We start from the raw sequence: 10958 nt of genomic DNA, 5'->3' as shown, positions 1-10958 counted from the left end.
TAGCCGAACTGGTGGCTATTTCCTGTTTTTAAATGTTTTAAAATTGATATCGCTTGCACAGGCACCTTCTATAATTGACCTATGACCTCTACATACTCCGAGTAACACTACGATAATTTAACGGCAATTTACGAAATATTTATTCACATTTTCGAACTTTTAACTATGGGATTTGTTAATATTATATCACATTTAACAATCGCGAATGAATCTACAAACTTTGCAATCACTTTTCACAACTTTGTAAGCAGTTTGTCTTCGATTTTTAGGTTCGATGTTGTGATAATCTGCTTATATATAAGAAATTGTCGAAACATTTTTTAATGTTTTTGAAATTTAACTGCGAGGTTGTCATGACAATGACTTAGGTTAAATATACAAGCAACTCCGCCAACATTTCAATCGCTTTTTCCAACTTTTCACGCTGTTATCTAACATTTTACAGTCAGCTCATGTGAACATCTATATGGTGCTTTCAACTGGTTTTATTAGATTTTGTCGACTTTACAACTGCGCGTTTCTATATGCCAACAACTTAGGTCATATATACAAATACATCTACCAACTTAGTAATCTGTTTGCACAATTTTGCAATCATTTTGAAAAAAACTTTGCACGGTGTGTTAACAGCTTAAAACCCACTACGAGCTGACAGCATCAACAACTTGTTCATGGAAATTCGAAGGAATTTGAAATCTGTTTACATATGAGAAATTGTCGCAATATTTATTTACTGTTTTCGAAATTTAACTCCGGGATTGTCATGACAATGACTTAGATTGAATATACAAGGAGCTCTGCCAATTTTTCAATCGCTTTTTCCAACTTTGCACGCTGTGTTCTAACATTTCATAGTCAGCTCATGTGAACATTTATAGAGTGCTTTCAACTGACTTTTATAGTAAAATATAGCTGGGCTATCGATAGTCATAATATCGACGGTCGCCGATGTGATTCGCCAAACACGCTTTCGAGGGGTAAAAATAAGGAGCTCAGGAAGGAAGGAAGCACTTTTCTTTTTTTGGCATTGTTGGGCAATGAGTTACCCTGTAGTGAGAACGAGTTGATGGAAACTAATCGGTCTGCCGAGTATCCGAATGAACTCTGCTTGGAAAACATTGATTTGCAAGAGTTGCATGTTCTTAAGGTTATGTTATTTCGTGCTCATTTATTATAATTAATAATAATGAGAACAGTTTATTGTTTTATGAAAGGTATTAAAAAACTGAATGACATGTATTTATATTGTTTCAAGGACATCCATGTCGACATTTTTCTGACTCTGACAGTACGAGCATTCGCTAAAGTTGCAATTCCCATGAATACACAGCGAGGCAACATGTGGACATTTCGCGCATTCAACGAATAGGCCATGGTCCGCAATATCTCGCGTATGGAACTCAATTCTGGCGAGCACGAGAAAATCCTGCATAATTTCGATGTAATGGATGTAAAAGATGTGGCTTATTGGTTGACTAAATATATTTTAGAGGTGAGGGAAGTAGAAGGAAAGTGCTACCCTACCAAAACATTACTCTCGCTGGTAATGGGATTACAAAGTTACATGTGCTATGAATGCCAACAACTTATTTAATTTCCTAACTAATTTTAATTTGAAGGTTTTCGGTAAGTGTTCGATTCTGAAATGAAATGATGATCACGTACAGGACTGGTAACTAACATCAAACAAGCGGAAACTATTTCGAGAGGGCAAATAGATGCTTCGCCGCGAAATGATATCACGACCGTACCGACGGAGTGATAAATTCGTGGCAGGGTATAAGAAATTACACAAGACGAAGTCTTGTCGAGAATGGGGGGGGGGTCGATATCCTCGCCATGCAAGATGTCGACCTCCTTCAAAATAACTCCCCAATACGTGGTCATTCTCGAAACTATCGTCCACTTTTCCTATTGTTTAAATCACTGCGAGGTGTGTACTAAATTTTGACTACTTTACAACTGCGCGTTTATGTATGCCAACAACTTAGCTCATATATACAAATATATCTACCAACTTTTCACGCTGTTTCCTAACATTTTACAGTCAACACATATTATTCTCTCCTGTATAGATATACAATTACATCTACATCTATCTTTTCACTTTTCTTTCTTTCCAAAGAAATACCGTCGCCATGGACATCGTCACACATGGCATGTCACAGAAGTACTGTACATAAAAAGTAAAATGAGTATTGCGAATACGATCATGTTAGCTTCGCTCAACTGGTTCGTAACCAGTCTTTTGATTGGTTCTTGACAAACTATGAACAGGCCACTGTGTCGTGCGTTCAGGCCAACCGTTAATTATTCATAAATGGAGTCAATTTGTGTAGTTTTCTTGATTTAATCTGCAGATATAGGTAAAATTTAGGTAAGGCGAAATTTGAAAGAGCAGCTAATATTCTTCAACCTGGTATTTTTTATAGATTTTATTTTTCATTCTGTTCGTCTGTTTTTTCCAGTTTAAAAATATGAGCTCGCTGGAGCCTTCATCTCTTGTCTATTTCGTACACTAGATACCAGCCGATACCCCACCTCCTTCATATGGAAGGAGTACGTAAAGTTGATTATAATTCCTGGGCTCCCTGTGATCTAATGGCCAAAAATAAACGTGGCGGCCACGGCAGCATGTCATCGCCAAACATTGCATCGTACAGATTTACTAGGCCTATGACATGTGAACTGATGTGATTTGTGTGATGTGCACATGCACGGTAAGACTAGTAACAATTACCTAACCTACAGGTCCCACAGGCCACCGTTGTCACGATGCCTCTCAATTTAGCATCTGAAACCAAAAATGATGATCGATATGTGTAAATACATTAATAGTCTGGTCTATGCAGCCAGCAATAATGAAATTGCAAGAATGGCATTGGCAAAATGATGACCTCGGATGTAGCCATGTATAGGGGCATGGATATGATTTATAGTTTTTGCCCATTAAATGGCAGTGGTCGTCGCGCAGCGCATGTTCGAATTTCATGTAAATAAACAATGTATTTTACACGCGTTGTGTACGTTGCTATGAGTCTCATATTGAACAGAACGCGGCGCGACGACCACCACCCTTTATTGTAATGTTATAGTGTCTATGAAATATGTGATCATGATTAATCTTCATGATCATTTGTGACCACGCCATTGATTATTCGGCATAGGCTACCACACACTGTTTAATATTGAGCAAAAAGTCATGCAATAATTGCATGTCATTCAAAACATGAATTTTCATGGCTGGCTTACTTTTTCGTGGCCATTGTTTGTTTGTTTGTTTGTTTGAATGCACGGTAGTGCTTTCAGCATCCTCGCCTGTTATTTACAATGTGCCTCAAGGCCCAATAATGGAAAGTCCAATCATTTCCAAAGCATTATCTATTTCAACAATGTTCTTCCAATTAAACATTCCTATACTCAACACCTTACTCAAATCGTTCATTACAATTATATATTCCTTGCCACTTGTTTTTTTTTATTTTCTTTCAGGCGATATATTCAACCATCACCTGTATCTCCTACTGGTTAAACTTGACAATTATTGTTACTTACTCGATTTTTGTATGTAAACTTGTTATTTATTGTTGGTTAAGATAAAAAATAAAAACTTTATTATTTTTTTTTTGTCCATTACAGACGTTTATTCTATTTACACTATCTTTACATGGCTGTCTTCCAACTAGTTATGCTAGTGATGTCTAACAGCAACAGAACAAATTACAATCCAGTGGTGGGTGGGTCACAGTCAAGTAAAAATAAGCCATTCACTTCCAAAGAACAAATATAATTATTCTTTCCGATCAAATACTTTAACCTCCCCCAATTGAATCAAATGACATAACCAAAAGACGTAAGACATCACTTACTTCCTATAACACACAACACCATATTCACATAATTGTTCATACATGTATACATTGTCACAGCAAAATCAATTCCATAAATTTACCAATGGCTCCAGCAAATCATCTGCCCATATTAACTATAGCCTCTTTTGTAATCCCTCTAATACGTTTGTCTTGTTTTTCAATTACATAACGTTAGTCAAAAAATGTCAGCTTCTATTATTTGAAGATGAGCAAGAGTAAGAATACATTACTGATACAGACAGTCACTGCTGTAATTGAAAACTACTTTATGCATACAAGTATAAGTGACCAACAGGGCGACATTTTGAATTCCGAGTAATATGTGTTATGGTGACACAGGCTTTGTATTGTAAAATATGTACGGTAAACCATCACCCTTCACTGTACACCACTATATTTTGTTTTCGTGAAACTAAGCACCAACATTCACTATTCATAATCACAAATTAAAATGGGTATAAGGGTCATTCGACTTGCACAATGTACGTCTATTATAATAGTGAAGTTACAGACACCGTATGATATATATGCGATTCCAAGGGATGGTTCTTCAACATCCACAGCGACGAGAAGCCTCGAAGCCACACATAGATTACTTGGGATCGTCAACAAACATACGTGGATACTGTCGTTTTGCTATTGTGTGATACCAGCTACTGCCAGATCGTTTAATATTCTGACAAAACACGGTTTCATTTACTGTAGTAGTGATATGTATGATTTTATATTTTGTGTGATCAATTATCTTTTCTGAAATGTTACACTCGTCATTCAATGTCTTGAGTCGGTCTCGAAATGTGTCTAACTCTTCCTGAAATCGTGGTCCGAATTCACGAATTTTCTTCCATAGAGTCATGTTGAAATGTTTATACAATAACACATCTGCTCTAGACCATCGATATATCTGTTGTCGACGTTTCTGGTCTATTTCCTTATGGTATACTCGCTGATTTCTGGACGTATAAATAATATCTTCGAATTCCCAGCAAAGAAGATTCTTCAATAAAATCAGAGATTCGTCAAGGTATTCAGTTATCAAAACTAAATCGAACTCTCTGTTTAAAGTTTTTATTTTTTGCTTGACGATAGTTTCATTGGCGGTGAGACTGAACTGCAAACCCAAATCTCGAATTTGATTATTCCTGGTACTAGAACTGCCACCTTTTCTAAACTGTGACGGATTCCTAGAAAAACGTTGAATTTCACGTTTTACTCTATTCTGCATCCCAAAAAAAACAGCATGTGACTCTATTTGACTTGCTGGTTCTCTCAAAATAGTCACATATTTCGGCGTATCCTTCATGAAGAAATTTATCTTCTGTTTTTCATATGTCACGTGACTGGACAGGATATCGTACTTGTAAGAATTGTTTCCAACTGCTCCAATTGGTGGTAAAAATGAAGAAGATACTAGGGGTATCTTATTCATATGACCATTGCTGCTGTTTTTGGGTAACATAAACGAGAGATTTCTCTGGTAGCCATATCGACAGAAAATACAGTGTGAAGTAGTACTTGCGGTTTTGTGAGTTTTTATGAAAACGACACTATTTACTGGTGTACAAGCTTTTTCATACGATATCACTGGAGATAATAGCAATTGTGTGTCATCAACAGTTTCATTTTGATGAGTCGTTTTTACAGATGCTTCATGACCCAACGACGAATTTGCAGACTTCCACACAGTTGTATTACTTATTGGCGACAAACTTTCAGACTGCACCACGGTTACATTACGCCTTGGTGACAACCTTGCAGACTGCACCACGGTTACATTACGCCTTGGCGACAAACTTGCAGATTGCACCACGGTTACATTACGCCTTGGCGACAAACTTGCAGACTGCACCACGGTTACATTACGCCTTGGCGACAAACTTGCAGACTGCACCACGGTTACATTACGCCTTGGCGACAAACTTGCAGACTGTACCACGGTTACATTACGCCTTGGCGGCAAACTTGCCGGACGTACAGTAGTTATATTATGTCTTGGAAACACATTTGTAGACAACCGATATTTCCATCTTGCAAAAGACAAAGGAAGCACTGATTTTTCTGAAATAGTACTGTACCATGTCACTCCAGTAATAATGACACTTACACACACCAACATCTGCAATTATATAGAAAGATGTCAGTATCTTGGTGATCATTTTGGACAAGATTCATGTTTCTGGCATTTATTGTTTCAGAGCGATTTCTAATCTTAATAATAGCATATATTAGCATAATGTGTACGCAGAGCGCATGGTTCAGGTTGTTCGTATGAATTCCACGTATGCGTGACAGTTGTATAGTTGGTACTAAGTGCACGTCGATCTCCCTTCACAACCATCCACATTTTCTTCTTCCTCAACACTAAGACACAGTGCTTCCCTTCCATAATAGAATCAACATGTATAACACAATTCATGCCTACTTCAGTAAACTTAACTAGTTTCCGCGTCGACACTATGCATTACGGCAAATATTTCCAAATTACAAAATAGCTCAACTCATTTCCAGGCGTAGCTATGGGGTGTCGTTGTGTTTTATTTAGAAAGCGTTTTTATGGGTTTTTAAACATATTATATGTAAATAATTCCTTATTAATAAACAATGATATTTCAAATCAATTATATAGAAATCATGAGTTACCATGTTTGTTTTATTTATAATTAATATATTTCATACTATTATATATTTATAATATCATTATGTATTTTATTATTTATAAATAATTTTACTTTTATTACTCAAATGTTATCTAATTATGACTTATGATTAATTATGAGATATGTTGTACATATAAAGAAATTATGAAGGTCGAGTTCAATTCTATGAAAGCATTTATTTACAAACCAAGAATCAACGTATTATATTCTTTATTTATATTTATGTGATTCATATACAAACAATTGTGTTTCGTATATAATCAGAAAGGTGTGTAATATTATTTACATATTATGCAGCAAAATGCATCATTTATAAATATATAAATACCATTATATTTAAAGAAGCTCGTTATTTGTAAATAATAATACAGACTTGTGTATTATTGTATTATTTACAAATAACGAGCTTACTCGAATATAATGGTATTTATTTATAAATAATGCATTTTGCTGCAAAGATTATTTTCATAGAATTGAACTCGACCTTCATAATTTCTTTATATGTATAACATACCCCAAGTCATAATTAAATAATTGAGTAATGAAAGTAAAATTATAAATAATGAAATGTACATAAAAATATTATATATATATATCCACGCAGACGGTAATACGGAATAGACTTTTCCAGGGTGGTCGAAACGTTATGATGTGTCTCTCCCACATGATATGGCGCGCCAGAAAACTCTTGTAACTGAGAGAAAGTATAATACTTGTACTCTTTTCCGTTTATATTGTTCTATTGACTTATTTTAAATGATCACGAAAATGTGTATGATTACTGTAACACCAAACGCGCACTATTTTCTAAACTGGCAGGTCAATCGATGTCTAAAAGTAGTTCCAGTCAGTACACATTTGTTTACATATTGTTATGTGGCATAAGATAACAATCTTTATAACTAATTAAATATAACTAATGTCCTGATCATAAACTGATGACCAAGCGAGGAAGTGAGGTTACACTCTTTTAATGGGTTGTTCATGTAATGATATAATAAGCTTAAAGGGGCACCTTCCAGTTAAGATTAATTTTACAACAAATTTACTTTCTGGATTAAAATAACAATGGATAACAAAAGATAGATTAACATTGTAAACAACATAAACAATAGTGTCCCATGATTCTTTGGTGCAATCCAAGGGATTGAGCGGTTCCCCTTTAAATCCATAAAAAGCGCTATATAAATAAATGTACAAACGGCACCCCGTGCGTAGCCGTTCTGTGCGTATCAACTTCTCTGTGACTCTTGCAAATCAGCCCTGTAGTTATTATATTTCAAGATTTGTTACTCTACGAAATGGAATCACAGGGATGACACGGATACTTCCATTCAAGCATAAAAGAAATAAAAAAGTAAGTTTACACATATCTTTTCACTGACCTTCAAATATTTGTTGGTGCATCTCATCGTCTGAAAAGTAAATAAAACATCACATGTAAGAGTGGACTCAGTTATGGCCGGATAGACCGCTATTTTATTTTATTTTACAAAACTTTGCAAAATATGTGCTCCGGGAAAGCATGAAGGATTAGAATAACCACTATAAAGATGCGTCAAGTGTTGGTGTTCATATAGGCAGAGAAAACAAGAGCAAGGCTCATCACAGTCCCTCTACAAGTAGAGGGACTGTGGGCTCAGTAAAACAGGTTGACCCTTTTGCAGGTAACTAAGCTATCTTGAAAAAAAAAAAGCGATCTGGTTGTTTCCGGTATTTAGAATCGGAACGTATTTTCGCAATAAAGATGATAATAGGAAAACCCCCAGAGCCGCTTAAGGGAACACATATTGTTATAATGCGTCGACCGTAACTCGAGATCAATTACCTGCAGTAAATCGCCGTCTTGTTTTAATCGACCGACAAAAAGGCAAAAACAACTAAATGTATTTGTCCCTGGGATCAAAATCAATTTATAACGACTAGTCATGGCATATGTCTATCGAAATTATGCCAATTTGTGGATGGAGTGTTCGTAATTGGTTACAAAGTACGAAATCATGCTCCCGAAACCAATGGGACGCAGTGTTTCATGGCGTGTCAAAGCCGCGTCAGAATGACGTCATGATCTACATATTTGTGGGCGGAGAAACTCCTTTTTCAGAGGACTCATTACCATATATTGCCCCGCTATTGAAGTTCATTTCTCATTCTGCTGGACGCAGGGCGCACAATCAATCAATTTTTCTTCCCCAGTTTGTTTATATCACTAGACTTTGTCGGGTCAAAGAGTATAATGCCTGATTTAAACGGCAATGGCAACAGAAGAGAATTCACAGCGAGCGCTGAAGTAAGTCATGAATCGTGATCACTTGGGTAAGTTTTCTGTCGATCGGACGGCGAATTTTCAGAAATTTATAAAATAACCTGTTGCCATAATGTTTTGTTTTCTTTGTTTTAGTTCCCGAAACTGTCTGGACAAAACACTTCTCAAACGGGTAATACCTGGCGCACAAGACCGGGGCATTAGTATCGGTTTCTTACAATCAGTTCACTTTGTCATGTTTGATGTCATGTTTGCATCCAAATTTTCCTATTTTGTATTTCAATTTTTGTAAGGTGGAGTCTTTAGAAAATGGTGGAGGGTGTTTAGTTATTTTAATATTTCCTCTATTTTATCGAATACTTCTACAATTATTTCAGTTATTTTAATATTTCCTTTATTCAATCGAATACTTCTACAATTATTTTAGTTGTTTTACATATTTCCTTTATTTCATCGAATACTTTTACAATTATTTCAGTTATTTTAATATTTCCTTTATTTAATCGAATACTTTTACAATTATTTCAGTTATTTTAATATTTCCTTTATTCAATCCAATACTCTCACAGTTGGTATTTATTCAACTACTTCGGAGGACGAAGCGACCGCGACGACAACATCTCCTGCAGACGACGCGACCTTGACAACACTACGACGCCGAACTCAACAGCTACTGACGCCGACTATGTGACGTTTTTAATTTTTTCAGTTCATATTACCTTTTTACTTTTATATTACGTCTTAATTCGCTTGATGTATATTTTAACCCTCTTTGTGAGACATCCGCTGCTTAGTGGTTCCGGGTCGAACCACAGGAAAAAATACCGATATCATGTTTGTATCAAGGGGTAAATTCGTCTCTCGGGGTTCTCCACACGTGTCAGGGGGTAAACTCGTCTCGTCTCTATATCTCGTCCCCTTGAGGTACGGGATCGGGAAAGTCACTTTAACTTTACAGTCAAATAAGACACACACAACGAAATACGTTTTAGCTCTCATCTTAGTTGGTCAATCGAGCACTCTATAAGACACAGCGCCCTGGGGAAAAATCCCCAAGACTATCGCAAGGCTGACCCAAGACTCTCTTAGACTGCGTCAACACTCGCCCCAAGGCTCTCCAGGACTGCACTCGACTGCGTCTATCGTGCTGTGCTCCCCAAGACCAACTCAAAACTCTCTTTATTCATTTTCAAAACTCTAACCAATTACAAAGCAGAAAAAAGACTCTAGGACGTAACCTTCAATCATAAAGCCAATCACACTAAGTACTGAATACGTCATATCTTTTGATTAATCGTTCACTACATTAATAACTACGAATACCAACTGTCAGAATCAATAGTCAGAATAGCGACGGTTATCTCGTAATTAGTTCCAAATCACTGAGCCAAGTTCCGTCCAAAACTTCAAATAGGCCTAAACGATGACAGACATAACACAGCAATTAGCTAATAATCAGCTAATTAAGTCGATTAAAACAGATACGCAAAAACAAATTCATGACATTTGCATCATGCTGGCATTTTAACACCACACTGCGAAAACGGAAGCAGGCGGGAACCCACGCCGACTCAAATTTCTTTGTTCCTGCATTACAATTTGTCCACGTAGTGTGAATTCATGTGCCAGCAGGCGCGAACTGACTTCTCGCCCACGCTTAAATGGGGAGGGGGGGGGGAAGGGAATAAGGTGGGAGGTTGGGACGTCATACCAGGTGCAGGTCTTGACGGATTGTTATGATAACGTAGCAAGGGGTGTCTCACGTGTCTTAATATTAAAGAACATCGAAGCTCAACTCCAGAAACTGACTGTGTCTGACTACATGGGTGTGTGAATGACTTCAGTGTTCCGTTATAAGGTCTTATGGTATCCCTACACTGCAGAAGCGAGTAATCCCCGAAATTCCCCTTTGGGCTACATTACAACATTATATTTCAGATATGACGGCTCTAACGTTATTTGTTCACTTTATTTATTAACTGAAAAGGGAAAGAGAAACCCAAGTAAAACCACACATAGACTAAAACGTTCTTCAAATATCTCAAATGCACACATTGTGTAGAAACATATAAACAAAAAAGATAAAAACGTTTGAGCCTCATGGGAATGCAAATGTATCCTGATCGACGAATTGACTGTTTGACTGTAAAAACTAATATACCA

Source organism: Saccoglossus kowalevskii, chromosome 1 (assembly GCF_978046115.1).
Source record: "Saccoglossus kowalevskii chromosome 1, keSacKowa6.1, whole genome shotgun sequence".
In the NCBI taxonomy this organism is placed as follows: domain Eukaryota; kingdom Metazoa; phylum Hemichordata; class Enteropneusta; family Harrimaniidae; genus Saccoglossus; species Saccoglossus kowalevskii.
Note: the sequence above shows the minus strand (reverse complement) of the source record.